General features: G+C 41.5%; 1 protein-coding gene across 1 annotated transcript in view; it reads right to left on the bottom strand.

Moving 5' to 3' along the window:
• PDZRN3 (PDZ domain containing ring finger 3) overlaps positions 1-17,129 on the bottom strand; it is a 235,080-nt gene that overhangs the window by 185,874 nt on the left and 32,077 nt on the right. The window lies entirely within an intron of this gene.

Here is a 17,129-nt window from a genome sequence, read left to right as displayed (position 1 = left end):
TTTTAAATTTCACACGATTGTTACCGACAGAAACCAATACTTTTTTATCCTGTGTCCTGCAAAAGTAGGACTTTACAGAGTTGTCATTGTGCTGTTGTGGGTTACTATACATTTAGAGTAATAGATAAAGAAGTCAAAGTGTTAGACACAAGCAGAATTTCTGGAGAAAGAATCATGAGAACAAATCCGAAAAAGTCAGAAAAAAAATCAGACTAAACCAAGCACAACACACATTTTCAAGACACTCATGTTCAGCGCCTCTGTTAGTGTGGACTGGAAGGTGGTCAAACATTCATTTTTACTGCCCATAATCTGCAGAGTGATGTTTTGGGACGTGACTAAATTAATACCTTTTTGAATGGGGTTGCTTGCTCATGCATAGTTGATGAATCATTCTATAAAAGGTCAATTTTTACTCATTCATTCTAGCAAAGAGTTTCTCTGCTTTCAAAGCCCACTTGAGGGCTTAGTATAATGCTTTCCAAAAGTATCTTTGCAGAAAGAAGAACCAGGAGGACAGCTTGATCAATCCAAGAGGTCAGACTGACTTCTGGGAGTGGGGCTCTGTGGAAAGTCCGGCACATGCTTTCTTTACTCATTTACATTTTAGTTTGTAAACCAAGAGATTACCATAAATCCCTCGTGGAATCAGAAATGCAGAGGTTTGTGATGACTAGGATTAGTAAACAACAGGCACCTCGGTACTGGGGGATCCATGCTAAGTGCACTGTGTGCTGTGTCTCATTTACTCCTCCCGCCAGCTTCCTTTCTCCACGCTGCTCTCTGTCCCCAGGGAAGACATCTGATAGAACAGGTTCACTGGCTCCCTTGCTCTGCAGGCTTCTCCCAGAGGAGAAGCAGGGAGGGAGGAGAAAGGAGGCCCAGATATGTGTCCCCCCAACAGCAGTCTCCCTCCAGAGATCGGGGCTTCTCTCTGGACAGCCTCCTTCTAGGTGCCGGTCATGCTTTCCTCTTCTGCCCTTCAAGCCAAAGGCTGGTCATCAGCACGGCTTTTAGCCTAGGTAACTACCCCATCCTCTGTTCTCGCCTAGCACCAGGGGTCAACAACCTATGTGGCCCAAAGCCAGTTTTTATTTTACTAGAAGGCACTTAGGCACTATCTATGTCAGCTTTCACTATTAAAGCAGCAGAGCTGAGTAGCTGAAACAGAGCCCACAAGGCCGGCAAGGCTGAAAATATTTCCTATCTGGCCCTTAGGAGAAGTTTCCCAACACCTGCCGTATCCTCTGCCCACAGCCCTGAAATAATCCTCTCATTACTAACCTTTCCCGATTTATCCCAAGTGAGCCATCTGTCTCCTCCTCGGCTCCTGAATAATACAGTCCCAACTACTTCTACAAGGTTCTTTTAGTTACTATAATTATTCCTTTTACACAGCAGAGAAGAACATTTAAGGTTTCTTTGGAAGGAAACATTTAGGTGAAAAGGAATGGGAATGAGAATGAGTTATTTTTAAAAAGTCTGCCAAAAAATGGGTTTATAGGGCAAGAGAGAGACTGGGGACTGATGGATTGTATAGGTAAAGTGCCAAAAATCTATTAATACATGAAGGATCCAGAGATTTTTTTTTCTTATTTATTTTATTTATTTTTTGGAGACGGAATCTCACTTTGTCCCCCTTGGTAGAGTGCCAGGGTGTCAGAGCTCACAGTAACCTCAAACTCTGGGGTTCAAGCAATCCTCTTGCCTCAGCCTCCCAAGTAGCTGGGACTACAGGCACCCACTACAATGCCCGGCTATTTTTAGAGACAGGGTCTTGGTCTGTATCAGGCTGGTCTCAAATCTGTGAGCTCAGGCAATCTACCCGCCTTGGCCTCCCAAGTGCTAGGATTACAGGCGTGAGCCACCACACCCAGTCTGACAAACTGTCAAAGCCACTCTGAGATATCACCTAACTCCAGTAAGATTAGCCCACATCACAAAGTCCCCAAGCTGCAGATGCTGGAGAGATCAGAACACTTCTACACTGCTGGTGGGACTGCAAACTAATACAACCTTTATGCAAAGAAGTATGGAGAATCCTCAAAGAACTAAAAGCCAACCTTCTATATGAGCCCACAATTCCATTACTAGGTATCTACCCAGAAGAACAAAAATCATTTTACCATAAAGGCATCTGCATCAGAATGTTTACTGCAGCTCAATTCACAACTACCAAGTTGTGAAAGCCACCCAAATGCCCATTGACCCATGAAGGGATTAACAAGCTGTGGTATATGTATACCACGGAATACTACTCAGCCATAAGAAAGATGGAGACTTTACATCTTTTATGTTTACCTGGATGGAGTTGAAAGACATTGGTAAAGCATCTCAAGAATGGGAAAAAAACCCTCCAATCTAGTCAATACTGATATGAAACCAAAATCAATTATGTGCCTACACAAAATGATGAAACACAAATATGGTCTAGCAAGTGGGAGGAGACAGGAAGGAGAAGGGAGGGGAGGAGGAGGGCAATGGGGGGGAGGGGGGAGGAGGAAGGAGGAGGGCAATGGGGGGGAGGGGGGAGGAGGAAGGGCAACTGGCAGGATCTCACCTAACATGAACAATTTGAAGGTACGTTCAGCATGCCCCTTGGGTGAAGGGGTCAACTACAACTTAAACTTTACCTTGGAAGGGAGAACAATATAACCTAAAAATTTGTACACTCATATTAATTTGAAATTTAAAAAACCTTTATAATAAAAAAAAAATCTAAAAATAAAACATAAATTGACAGTAGCCAAGAATCTCAAGTTTGCTTTTAAAGACCAATGAGGAAACTGCTTCCCTTGGCACTTCTTACTTTTTCAGCTTGGAGATGAGAAACATCAATACTTCACTTAATGAATGGAAAGACTTTGGGACAGAATTCTTTCTCCATCCACAAATGTCTGAAAACATTACACAGGCACCTGATTTGCTGAAGGAAGAGTACACAGTTAAACATAGTTCCTCTTAGCCAGCCCCCACTCCCCGCATTTAAAATAAACTCAGTAATATCTGAAAATAAAAATATTTCAAGATATACTGATCTTGGAAGGTCCCTGCTATGGTCTGAGTGTTGGTGTCCCCCTCAAAATGAATATGCTGTAACTTAATGCTCGATGTGATATACTGTTAAGAAGTGGGTCCTTTGGGACATAATTACGACCTAAAGCATCCACCCTCATGAATGGGATTAGTGTCCTTACAGAAGAGGCTCCAGGGGAGCTGAGTTGTGCCAAGTGAGGACACAGCAGTAAGGAAGCGCCTCTGCTGCGGAAAGCCTTCACTAGACACTGACTATGCCAGTCAGCACCTTCACCGCAGACTCTGTAGCCTCCACGACTGTCAGCAGTAAAGCTCTGTTGTTTATAAATAACCCGGTCTAAGGTATTTTGTTATAGCAACAAAAAAGGATAAGGTAGTCCTACTCCATTGGGTCTCAGAACAAGAAAGTTACTGTTAGATAATAATAGTCAATTTAAACTGCCAGTTCTTTAGCACATTAGATGTACCAGGGCCTGTAAAAACACTTTATGCTCTTTTTTTCATTTATAGATTCCACCAAGCTTGGGCCACTCCAGTAGCCGGCCACATACACTGAGGCTCGCAGGTTCAAACCCAGCCCGGGCCAGCTAAAAAACAACAATGACAATTGCAACAACAACAACAAAAAAATAGACAGGCATTTTGGCAGGCACCTGTGGTCCCAGCTACTTGGGAGGCTAAGGCAAGAGAATAGCTTGAGCCCAAGAGTTTGAGGTTGCTGTGAGCTGTGATGCTATACCACTCTACTGAGAGCGACAGCTTGAGTCTCTGTCTCCAAACAAACAAACAAACAAAAAAACAGATTCCAACAAGCTTATTTTGAAAGTAGTACTATGACTTCCATATTTCAGATAAGAACATGGAGGTGAAGTGGTGTTGAGAATTAGCCTGAATTTGTAAATGACAGAGACTAAATCTTACCAGCTTTTCTGGATGTGGGACACTGAAAGCTGCCCCTGTGTTGAGCATGGACCTCACTCCCACAGAAGAGGCCTGCCACCAAGGACCTGATTATTGATATAATAAAGGTGCAGCTCAGGGGTTATTTCTTAATATTACTGCAACATTGTTCTTGAAACTCCCATTGGTTTAAAGCTGTTAATGTGGTCCCAACCCTGAATGGATAGGCAGACTGCTCCCTGGGATCTATCCTATGAGATATGAAGTGTGTGTGTGCATGCACATGTTTGTATGTATACTGGTGTGGACAGATTTACATCATGATATTTAGATTAAGCTCCTCAGACCTATGTAGAAAATGTTATAAATTTCAAATGCCACTGAAGAGGTGATGAGTCCCGAATACCTTGCTCCATGAGAGGAAGACCCTTCACATCCCCCTACGTCTCTGCCTATCATTTTTATGTTATTTGGTACCTTGTACCCTCAAGTCTTTATATTCTGTATGTGTTTATCCAGCTGAAAATTGAAAGGCCATTTTAGGATTGAGTTGCTCTTCACTGAGGGAGAATATCAATTTTCAGAGCTTTGCCTAGGACCTTTCAAAGAGCTTAGGGATGGGCCGCGCACAGTGGCTCACGCCTTTAATCCTAGCACTCTGAGAGAGCAAGGTGAGAGGATCTCTTAAGTTCAAGACCAACCTGAGCAAGGTAAGACCCTATACCTACTAAAAATAAAAAAATGAGCTGGGCAGTGTGGCCGGTGTCTGTAGTCTCGGCTACTCAGGAGGCTGGGGCAGGAAGATCACTTGAACCTAGGAGTTGGGGCTGCTGTGAGCTATGATGCCGTGGCACTCTACCCAGGGCAACAGAGTGAGATACTATTTAAAAAAAAAAAAAAGGTTAAGGATGGAAACGAGGGCTGTGGAGGGTTCTAAGGAGTCTATGGGTCCCACAGAATAAATGTGCATACATGTGTGAGGCAGAGACTATGAGAATGAGCATTTTTGGGCAAGCAGATCCAGAGCTTTCTTCAGATCCTTTCAGGGTTCTGTCTCCCCCAGACCACAGAGAAATCTGAGATGAGAGAGAAGGTAGTCTTCTGCCCCAGCACGCGGCCAGCTCCCAGCCACATGAGCTCAGGCAGGGAAGAAACACAGCAGCATTCTCCTGGCTCTCCTGCTCCACTAGTTGGAGCATTCCCCATCACTCTGCGTATTGTGCCTTACTCTCCACTGACTCAGAGTGAGCCTGTGATGTCACCAGGCACTACTCCTTACGGAGTGCAATTGGACACACAGAGAGGGCTGGATGGGACTCCATCCAAATGGTCTAGGTCCTCAAGTAACAGCGGGGCCTCATCTGTGGCTACGGCTGTTTTACCTGTGAGGCAATCTCTTGACATCCAGCCTAAGACTCAAAATAGGACTTTTATTTAATCCTGACTTCAGTATGCCTGGTAAAAGGGCAGATGGCCCTGATCTTACGCTCTTCAAGCAGCTGTGGCAGGGTACCCTAAATGACTAGGTATTGTTTTTGCTTTATTATTTTGTATCTTGCTTTGTAACCACAAAATTCATCTTCAATTCTCAAGTACTATACAGCTGCCTTTATAGTATCAGTCAACAATTTTGATATAACATAGCCGAAGCATCCCATAACAGGTTTCATTTTAAACACCCTTGATGGAGAGAGGGATATAAATTTGGGGGATCAGGGTTTACTCAAGCATAAATTCCAAGGTTCAAACATACTCCTATATACAGAAGAACAGATCTACATGAACACACAACTCTTCTTAGAAAGAATTCTTCACAGAAGGAATATGCATGTATGGCAGTGGGAGGGTGGAGGGCTTTCTTTTCAGCTGAGGAGGTGAAAAGAACTATAATGTGCTCAGTATGTCTTCTCCATTTCTCCACATTTTAGAACACACACACTAAACACTCCCCATGCCATGAGCACATGCAGCCAACTATCTCATGTTCCGTCTTTGAATAAATGTTGACTCCACCTCTGGAAGACACATCTACCAAGGACCAGCCTTGGAATTTGTGTGGGTACGTCTGTGTGCAGGTGGGAAATGTTTGGTCACCTAGTTATGCATATTTTATTTAAAATATAAATAAAGATTTATATAAAGATTACAAAGAAATATTTGCCTACTGGGGAAAATGAAATTTTAAACATTATATGAATGTACGTTATAGTCAACATTTTGAATCTGAATCCCAGGACTACAGGAAATATGTAGAGAGACATCATTGTAGTACTGTGTGCAGGTCCAAAAATGCAAAATAATTTAAGGATTTGTCAACTGAAGTGTCACTGAATAAACTGTTTCAGTGACAGTCACAACCAGATGATGACACAGCAAGCATCTATGAAAGCCAAGGCGTTATACACGTATCTGTCTCCATCGGAGGAATGGGCGTTAGACACTGTGAAAGGAAACGTGTCGAGTACAGTAGGATTGCATCTGCGTAACCTGTGAGGACAAGGATCAAAAAGAGGAAAGAAAAATGGACATGTCACATGCGTACATGTGTTTCTATTTTATATAATCTCAGAGAAGGCCATGGAAGGTGCCGGGCTGCAACAGCCTTCCTGGGACGTGGGAAGAAGGAAAGGAGAGGAAGGCAGGTGGAGATTTGTCTTTTTCATTTTAAAATTTCTATTGTTTCAATGATAATGGCAACTCCACATAACACTTTAATTTCCGGTGGTGTGTTCAATGAAATGTTTTTTTAAAAAAGAAATGTATTACCGGTATTAATAAAAATAACTCAGAACCCACCCCTTCTACGAGCTGTTACTGCTGGCATCTTGATGTGTGCAAATCCTCACTATTTCCTATATCTATACTATCAAAAATAACTTTTGAAAAGAAAATTTATATTTTATATGTATATAAAATCGACATTATGCTGTTGTAATGTTATTGTTTATATATGCGCACACGTAGTTTTATAATATGCTTGTTCACTTAATGAGGCTTCAATAGTCTTTCACTGGCCCGGGATCTGGCTGGGCAGAAATGGGACAGGAAGGAAAGCACCCAGAGCCAGACGGAGATTTGGACTCTGTTGTCCTCAATCGCCAGCTGGGTGACCTCTATCGGTCACTTAACCTGAGTCCGGGGGTGCCACCTGTATAATGACAATGAGACCACGGCTACTGCAGGGTTGGGGAGAGAATGAAACAAAACAGCACCCGGATAAGCAGCTTATGTCCTCAGCTCACAGCATACAGTAGGCTCCTCACAAACAGAAACGACCTGTCATCATAATCAATAATCACAATGTCATGAGTATCTGTCATGTGCTAAGAACTCTTCTAAGAGCTTCTGAAATCTTGAGCTTTAGGTGTATTAACTCATTTGATCAGCACACCTGACTTTACGTGAAATAGAGACTGTCCATCCTCATCTTTTAGATGAAAAAACAAAAGTCCAGAAAAGTAACTTGCCAACGCTACACAGCTAATATCATCAGGGCTGGGATTCAAACCCACGCAGTGAGCTGACCCTTATCTGCTACACATACGCTGCTCATCACGACTGCTGGGATGGAATCTTACATGTATGGACGCTAAGTTCATAAGCATGTCTATGAACTGGTAATAACTGATTAACAATACTAATCTGAAAACTAAAAACAGCCCGAGGCTGTTTGAGTCCAGAGACCTTTTCAATGGGGGACATGCATGTGGACTCCCTGGGTACCCCACCCATGGTGTTCAGCACTCTTTCCCATCTCTCCCCGTGGGACCATCCAGTTACACTCTGCAAAGGTGACAGCAGTCAGGACCTTCTCTTTTCCCATAAGCCCTTCCAGCACCCAAAACAAAATTCAGCATCAGAAAGGGAGAAAGATCGACAAATAAAGTAGAACATGACAAGACAGGCTCATTCCAGTTTATACTCCCCTGAAACCACACTCCTTCAATCTGTCACTGCAGGAGTTTGTGCCCCAGATGGCCAGATCATGACAGTGACTATCTCACTAACTTATGATGGAATGAGTTGTCTCCCATTAGACTCCGGTCATGGGAATCCAACTTGTTTCCAGTCTCCAGAAACCAGAGACATTTAGCAATGTGTCTACTATCACTTTCAGCACTCTCCTAAATTAAATCAAAATGACACTTGAGTTTCCTTAAATAAGGTCCCAAAGACCTTACGGTCTAGCTTTGTCTCATAGGTGGTCTGTAACATTAAACCACCAACAATTAGCGTTATGCTTCCCCTTCCAATGCCACGGCAGTTCTTTTCTCTCTCTGACAAGGCCAGGACATTCCCTCTGTCTGGTGGGGTACATGAAGGGAGAAAAAAGAAAGAAGAAAACAGCAGGTCATTTATTATACAACCTGAGAGCTTTAATTCAACACTCTTAATGAGCAGAATCTGCTGTCCTTGTTACAATTACAGGAGCATCTTCTGTGACTGCTACTGAACTTCAGGCGTCAAGGAGATTAAGTTAGAAGGGAAGGGGAAAAGAAGAAGAATAGGGAAAAAAAAGAACCACTTCCACTCAGACAACAAGGCAAAGACAGGCAGACCCTTGTCACTTTGGAGTTGAACCTGAGCACTAAAGATACCCCTTGCTTAATTAAAAGTGGTTACATTTTCAGGACAAGTTATCAACCTTTATTTTTTAATTGGGTAGTGCTCCATTTAATGGGGTGTGCGTGTCTGCGTGCATGTGTGTGTACAAATATATACATGTGTTGTGGGTGAGAAAAAAAATGAAAGCTGACCTCGGGGTGGGGAAGGAAACATTTATTACTAATAAAACCACTTAGTTTTTTTTTTTATTTGTTTGTTTTAAAGTTGCTTGTAACAACTATTTTAATTCTTCTTTTTTGTGTTGTTTTGGTTTAGATTCTGGAATTAGCAATGAATGGAATTTATTAAATAACAGCATTCCATGGCAGTCTTTCAACAGGAAACACAAACACTAGATTGCATTTGATCATTAATATGTTTATTTCTGTTAGGGTATCAGCTAAGCAAAATGCTAAATTAAATACGCTAAAAATGACAGATATGTGTTAACAAAATCAATTAATCATGCAGAGAGCTTACCACTACTTTTATAACTTACCTGTGTAATTGATATATCACTCACTAAAAAAATCCATTTGAATGAATTCTGCCGTCCTACACCCTGAAAGGGTTGAGAAACTGCACCATTTTTATAGTCTCCTTTTGAAATCATTAACAAAAAACATAATTTTTTCCCCAAAATAAACTATTTTAATTCAAGTCCAGGCTGCTGCCAATTTCCAGAGATAACATTGCAGCTTTAGGTTGGCTGGCTTATAAAGACACCAACAGATACTTCACTAATTCTAAACAACTTTAGTTTCTTTCTTAAGTGTTCAAAGGAAAAATTAAGATCGTTGTTCTATGCTATTTTCCATTCTAAAGTTGATGAATTTAGGTTTTAAAAGTTTTTGTCAGCAGGGCAGCGCCTATGGCTCAAAAGAGTAGGGCACCGGGCCCCACATGCCGGAGGTGACAGGTTCAAACCCAGCCCTGGCCAAAGACTGCAAAAAAACAAAAGTTTCTGTCAGCAAATGTTAATAGAAAAAAAATCAGGAATGTCAATTATAAAATTCCCATTTGATCTCTTCATTTATATTAAGATTTATACGGTTCAACTTAATATTCATTTCATGAAAACATTTATCTATTTTCATCTTTCCTCACTAGTCCAGCACAGAACACAGAATTGAACACTTTGGTAGAAAAGGAACAGTAAAAAGATAAAATAAATCTGTTTGCTATCACAGCCTTCAAACACCATCTTGCTCATCAAACCTCTCGTGGGGCGTGGGCCGGTGTCAGGAAGACATGAAGGCCTCTCCCCAGGCCTTTGTTTAATCTTCTCTCATTTGCACTCCCCCAGAGAAGCCTTCAGAAAGTTCCACTGTGGTTTACTGCTTCACTGAGAATCTGGTTTAATTAAGCAACTGGGGCAAAGGAATTATTTCCTGGAACACGTATGAAAATTCTGTGGCAACAACAGTGACTTGTGTCACAGAAAATGGCATGCTCAGAAGTGAGCAAAAGCATCTTCTAGAACTTAGCTGCTATTGCTTTTACACTGGCTTTGACAGGAAGGTAAGATCCAAGTCAGTAAGCAGGAAGGGACAAAGGTGAGTACCATTAGGTATTTTCCAAATACAGCGGCAAAGGCGACAGTTTCATTAAGCCAAAAGCACAACCACTAAAGGAAATCCAGGCTCTCTCTCACTGAACCTGAGTTAACCAGAGATAGTAACGCAATTTCCTACATCTTATCACTGAACAGACAAAGAAAAATGCTTTAATTAAAATATAAAGATGAAATTCATAAGTGCAGCAGACTTTTGAAGTTTAGTTTATAAAACCCACTGTGGTATACCCAAAATTAAACTCCTGATTTTTTAAAGCTGCCATTATATTGACCTTTTTTAAAAGAGAAAAACAAAAGCAAAATTAGGGCTTCCTCACGAGGGCTCTCTGGCAAGTCCATATACTCTCTTGCTTCCAAATAAAGGTCTCTCTACTCCTGAATTCCTCCTGGCACTGGGAGAGATATCTATTTTAACCCGCTACTATTCCTGTATGGACAGCTGGCAGATTCCACCTGTCTGCAGGAGGTGTTGTCAAAGTATCAAATGTCCTCAAGGCCTCATGACATATCTGTCACCTGCCTTGAACGCTTCTAATGTTAGACTCCCTGCAGTTTCACCCTCAGAAGTTGGTCACATGACTTGAAAGTCTATTCCCAAGTTAGGCAACAGATGTATTTCCTGATCAAATAAATAGTCCGTCCAGGGACTAGGCATGGGTATACTAGGTACAGGGAACATGGCAGGTACAGGGATAAAGGCCCGGGACTGGCCAGATCTCAGGCCCGGCTTAGGTAGGTTCCAGGCACAGACTGCTAAGCTACCTTGCTCAGGAACAGTTTCTCTTAGGTGCTTGAGGGCTATCTACTGTAGCTGGGGAGAGAGAGAATGTCTTAGAGAGAGTAAAGCAGTCTTCTTAGAAAGATAGATCTTAGCCTTTAGCAGAGCTTGGTAGTCTTCAGCAGAGAGACGCCGTGCTGGCGTTCTGCAGGCAGGAGAGGAGATAGAGTCAGAGTGTGTCCGTGATAGAATGCGCATGCTCCCGACTGCCTGCTCCTCTACCCTAATATAAGGCTGAGCTCATGCGTCTCAACACCTCAGGTGTGGAGACTGCCAATTCACCAATGCTCTCATCTCGTGAGCTCTCATGCTTGTTAGGAGAGCTAAATCCCTCTCCATGCTCTTTCCACCAAGGTGTTCCATTACAGGTATTCCTTATAACTCTCACTCCTCCTAGCCATAAGCTATATGGGCTGCTACAACAGGGCTTACTCAATGTGTCCCTCTCTTGATAGTTTATATCCAAGCAGGGGTCTCCTCAGTGCTTCCCTAACAAATTGCAAACCTCATAGGGACAGCCTATCTTAGGATCCAACAGATGCTGGATTCAGAAGCCTATTTAGTTATAACTGACAACATTACGAACAGAATCTAGAATGCAGGCAATCACAACACACTCCACACAAAGCATCCAGATCTAATACCAGGCTGATACAAATTTCCTCAGTTGGGGGAGAAATTACCCTGCACACCAAAGTGCCACACTTAGAAACAGAGTTAGGCTTCCAGAGACGGGACCCAGGTTCCTTTGTTGTTAAGTCCATTCTGACACAATTGACCACTGGCTAATGCCACCCATCTGCTGGTGGCATGCAGAGCTCATGACCTTGGCCTCAGAAGGTCACAAGTGGAAAGCTGACAGCAGAGGAGATTATTTTTACAAATATAGTCCTATATCCTAACACCAAATCTGATTCCATTCTTGTCACAACAGGTTGGACTGAGACTTGCCATCAGCAGATCCAACAAATTCCAGGGAATAATATCAGCAAAAGACAACTGCCGTCAGCTTGGAAGGTACAGCTCAGTCCTCCATGGCAGAGTGCTTTCCACCTGTGGATGGCTGCCCTTCAGTGAGCCATGAAATCAATTCAGTGGGTGGCAAACAGCATTAAAATAAAAGAACAGAATAGAAATACTCTACAAGTGTTAACGATGACTATCTTTCATAAGTGCTACATTAGGCCATACATATAGAAAACATTTCTTTCTATAGGTCAACCCCCCAAAAGTTGGCAACATGCCCTATCAAAGAGCAGTGTCGAATGACCTGCTGTTAGGGCTCTACTTACATTCACATTTGGGCTACATCAACCAACAAATGGACATACAGCACTAGCTACAACTGGGACGCAAAGACAATAGCGTTTTTCAAAAATGTCTAAAAACAAACAAAAGTTTGTTTATCAAAGAGGGCTTCCCTGATTTCCAGCCCATGACATTAATATTAGTGTTTATCTATGCCTCTGAAAGTTTTGAACAATGACAGAATTCTTCCACTTTGTAGTGGCTTCTAATCTCGAAAGGTTCCTTCTTCCCTCAACCAGCCAAATGAAAATAGTGACACAGAATTTAGCTCAGGCTGGAACATGTTATAGTAGGTGGCCCTGGGCCGTGCGACTGTGGGACCTTAATAACATGATTTGCAAATCAGCCCGTTATCCATCTCCAACTTGTCTGATCACATCTAGGGGACAGAGGCAATTTGGGGCTAAATGTAACAGAAAGTGAATCCATCCTAAGTATATATGTTGATACATTTCCACGGCATGAACTCATTCCTGAACCCATGGGAGGAATAAAATAGGACCAGCACCCCCCAAATTCTCCTTAGGCCTGTTCCCATTCACCATCCTGACTTCTAAGCCCACTAATTTTGTCCTTAAGGCAACAGAAAAGAAAGTAAGACTCAAGAATCAGAGTTTTCGCAAGCAAATGATCTAGCTTGAATTTACTAACACGACATTTTTATTGTTTTAATCTTTACTCTTATTTTGTATTTACAGCTAGTGAAAATGGCTTCCCATTTACAGTCATGACACACAGTTTCTTTTTAAAATAAATTTAACTATTTAGCAAAACAGGTGGCACATACATGGCAAAATCTGAGCAGGTGGTACATAGTATACGCCCAACTAAAGTCTGAGAGACACGTAGGTTTGCTGATCAGTGCCCACCCTTCTCTCTGGATGCTCAGATGAAGGTGGATTCTCTCCCTCCGCTATGACAGATACGTCACAAGGACTGATTTCCTCTTTTGCATAATTTAAGACAGTTTAATGGTCAGTCCTCCCAGGAGATGACACATATTTTTATGCCATTTTACCTTGTACTTCCCCCATACATCATGCTTAATAATCACTGGAAGAGGCTGACTCAGAACATACGGAAATACATGAAATTCTGCTTCTCTCTCTATCAATTTACGTTTTAAAAGATCACTTAGAACTGAGACAGATTACAACAAAAGGTCGCAAACAGCTCCTGGCACCGAAAACTTTTAATATTGTAGCAAACAACAACAAACCCTTGATATGGGCTTAACTTTCAAAGGAAAGTATCATTTCAATAGAAAGAGCAACTCCTTTCCTAGTCCTTTTCTCTCTGAATCAGTGTAATTCTCTGTCCCGTTAAATCCAGGAATTTTAATAGATGGGATTCTTCAATTTCACTTAATAGATGTACTTAGTGCATTAAGGAAATTAACCTAAACTTACCTATTAATAGTCTTCATGTGTAATTCAGTCCCTTTGCCAAAACAAAGAGGTGTTTGCTACTACTTTAGATAATACAACTTGCCCAAAGGATTCTCCTTTTACCTCTTGTAAAATATAAAGGCTATTCAACATGGACTATATTCAAAATATCTTAAAACTTCACCCAATTTATCCTGGGTCTTTAGTGAGTGAATGGAGACAAACTCCCAGCAGTTAAATAATGTGAAGCCCATAAAGTGCTTGTGTTCAGGCATAAACATTCACAGACTCACATACGTACTCCCGGAGAGCAGTGGTTCTCAACCTTCCTAATGCCACAGCCCTTTAATACAGTTCCTGTGGCTCAAGACCCACAGGTTGCGAACTGCTGATGTAGACTCACACATATACAAAGTACATTTTATGAGCTTTATAATACTAAGCAATCTAAAAAAACTCTTATCTGTTAAAACACAGTAAATTAAAAGGCTGTGGCTAATAACAGTTCCAGTATGGTTTAGGGCTCCATTAAAATGAAAATACTGATGTAACAATTCTCTGAAAATGATTCTGCCAAACCGGGCATTTCGTGTCCTTCCTCAGTTTGATTATGTTTCTCTGTACTGTTTCATATCCCAAAGAGAATTAGTCCTCCAAGTAAGTCCTCCAAAATAAGAGGTTAATTTAGGCATTTGAGTGGAGAACTTATAAACTTCACCAACTTTGTCACCATCATCCTTTTAAAGGAAAGGAGAAAGTTGCTCCTTTCTTTAGCTTTCAAACTTATCTTTTAATAACTGAAGAAAACAAAGATGTCGCTCCATTGAGAGTATTAAGAGGTTTCAAGCTATAGCTGACCAGCAGCTAACCCCTGGAAGCTGCCTAGTCAACAATCAGATGTCCACACAGTCCTAATGCAGCCAAGCTGACCCCGGCCTCGTTTTCTAACTAGCTCAATCAAGAGTTGGTAAATCTGGGGGTTGTTTGTCATGAAAATAGCATGTAAATATATATGTGTGTGTGTGTGTGTGTATATATATAGGCAGGATGCCAGGATTCTAGGATAGATTCTTGGTACCTGCAAACACAGCCACCCAATGGGTACAGATTTTCTTTTATCTCTATCTAAAGCTGACTCTCATGGAAAAAAAAAAAGTTTCAAGCTTTCAATAAAAGTGATGAAATACTTTTTCGTGCTTGATTCTCTCTGTTCCCCAATTCCTTTATCACTGGTGATTCTATCCAAAATCCTCATTAGATGTTAATATTATCTCACCCATCTGTCAGCACACTGACTCAGACAGTTCAAAGAATGACACAAGCACCAGAAATCTAATAACAATATTGGAACTAAATCATACTTAATCCTGTTCTACTTGAACTTCCTCTATTTCGTTTAAGCTAGAGTTTAGAACAAGTAATGAAAATATTATGTGTCCTTTATGCAATTTCCATGTCCCAATAGATTCCAGCACATATGCCCAATATCAATTCCTGAATGATAAAACTGATAAATTTATTTTGTCAAGATAACGCTTAGTATCAGTAAGGGTTTCTATAATCATCTTTAATGCTTTATTGTATTTTCAATTTTTCTGCACTGGTATATTACATGAATGTCAAGATTTTAAAATGTTACCCTAAACAGAAATTAAATACAATCACAATCTTAAGGGAAGTTTTCATTAAAGAAATACAAACTCTTCACAATTTTAATAAAATCCTAATATTCCTCATGAGTCAATATAAAAACAGAAACCTTAATCTGTTCTGGCACTTATTTAAAAACAGCTGATATTGAATGTGCAATTGTTTGACTTTATTTTTAGGACATGTAAGTCGGCACATATGCAATGAATTACCATGCTGTTCACACTAAGACGTATATTAAGCATTACCCCCTGATTGATCAATTATTGTGATTTACATGGCTTTAGGAGGCGGGAGCTCTTATGCAATCTGGATTCAAAGTGTCACTAATTTCAAAAAGAAATCTAAAACAAATTAAAATGGTCTATTCACAACTGTAATGTCAAGTTTATGAAACAGTGCCAGACAGCCATCACCAAAGCCCTGGTGTGCTGGAAGGCCCCGGCAGCTCAGCCTCTAAGGACCTACAGGAAATGGCACAGCATAGCTAACCACCTGGAGAGTGTTCAGACCCAATTTACAGCATTCAGACACTTGCACTGATTTGCTTTATTATGGCAATCCTGTGATATATGTAACATTGTCCCTGTTTTACAGAAGAAAGCAATGATAAGAAGCTTGTCCACGGTCTCAAAAGTAGCAAATGTCAGAACAGGAATTCAAAAGCTGATTCCACAGTTCATGGTTCTTAATCACCATTTATAGCAGCTGGCCTTCTAATTAAACACAGTATCAGTTATCGTCTTCTAAACCCAGGTGTCACAGGTAAACTCCCTGGAGCCAGGTACTACACATTCACTCTCCACACAGTCTGTCTGGTCTACCTCATATCAGGCTGAACTAAGGGGACACCTGACGAGTGGACATTGTCCACTTTCAGTTTCTCTTCCACTATTAACCTAAGAACTCGTACCACACGAAGACTTTTCAACAAGCCACAATCAGAGATCACTCTACATCAAGCATCCCCCACTTAATTTTGTAAATCAACACCTAACCATATTTTTTGGATAGGGGCTACACGTATCTGGCTAACACATCCTGAAGTCAACTGCCTGGAAACATCATTTCCTGGCAAAAAACGTTCTACCAAAAGAATCAAGGCAAAAACCCCCTGTCTTTTAGATTAGGTTGCCAGGATCAATTGTCCTACCCTACGGTTTTTCTCCAAATACTCAAAAATAAACAATAAACATATTTAGCTCATTTTTAGACTTGTAACAGTAATAGACTTGCATGGGGGGGGTGGGGGAGTGACAGCGTGGCTATGAAATCAGACACTGTTAGGCTTTAAGTTCAAATGACAGCAGGAAATAGTGAGGAAAGATGGAAATGAGAGAGTCAAAAGAACCACCCAAGCAGCAGGGAGTGCCGCCCTCAGGAGAAAAGGGGTGGGACCCCGTCTCTGTGCAGTTCAAATGGCCATCACAATAGGCAAAGCCTGGGTGAAAGTCAGAGGGATCCTCCACTCACTGCTGCGTGTGGAAGACTAGCTCCATACCAGCTGCCTTCCTCTGCGAGGCTCCAAGGAATCATTAATCCTCATTAGAAGAAATCACGCTGTGGCCGCTACTCACCCTGGAGTTCTCAGAGTTCCCAAAGTGGCGTAACTGCAAATCAGTGCCCGCAGCTGCCCCTCTGCCCTTGAGACTTCCTATGTACAATTCCCATTGACGATTCCTGATTGTCAACATTGCCCCAGCCAGCTCACAGCACCCTAATCTACAGTCCCTGTGCTTAGTTTTCACTTCCAAATGACATCTGCCCACAGCTTTGGTTTCCCCAGAGCTCTGTGGTGTTATATGCACTCCGTAGTTCACACCCAAAGCCAGGCCATCCCAATCACACACCTTCCGAATTAAACGAAAATGGATCTAGCTCCTTTGGA

This window comes from Otolemur garnettii, unplaced genomic scaffold, assembly GCF_000181295.1.
Source record: "Otolemur garnettii isolate 467f Iridium unplaced genomic scaffold, OtoGar3 scaffold00015, whole genome shotgun sequence".
In the NCBI taxonomy this organism is placed as follows: Eukaryota; Metazoa; Chordata; class Mammalia; order Primates; family Galagidae; genus Otolemur; species Otolemur garnettii.
This window is presented reverse-complemented; position numbering and strand designations above follow the sequence as displayed.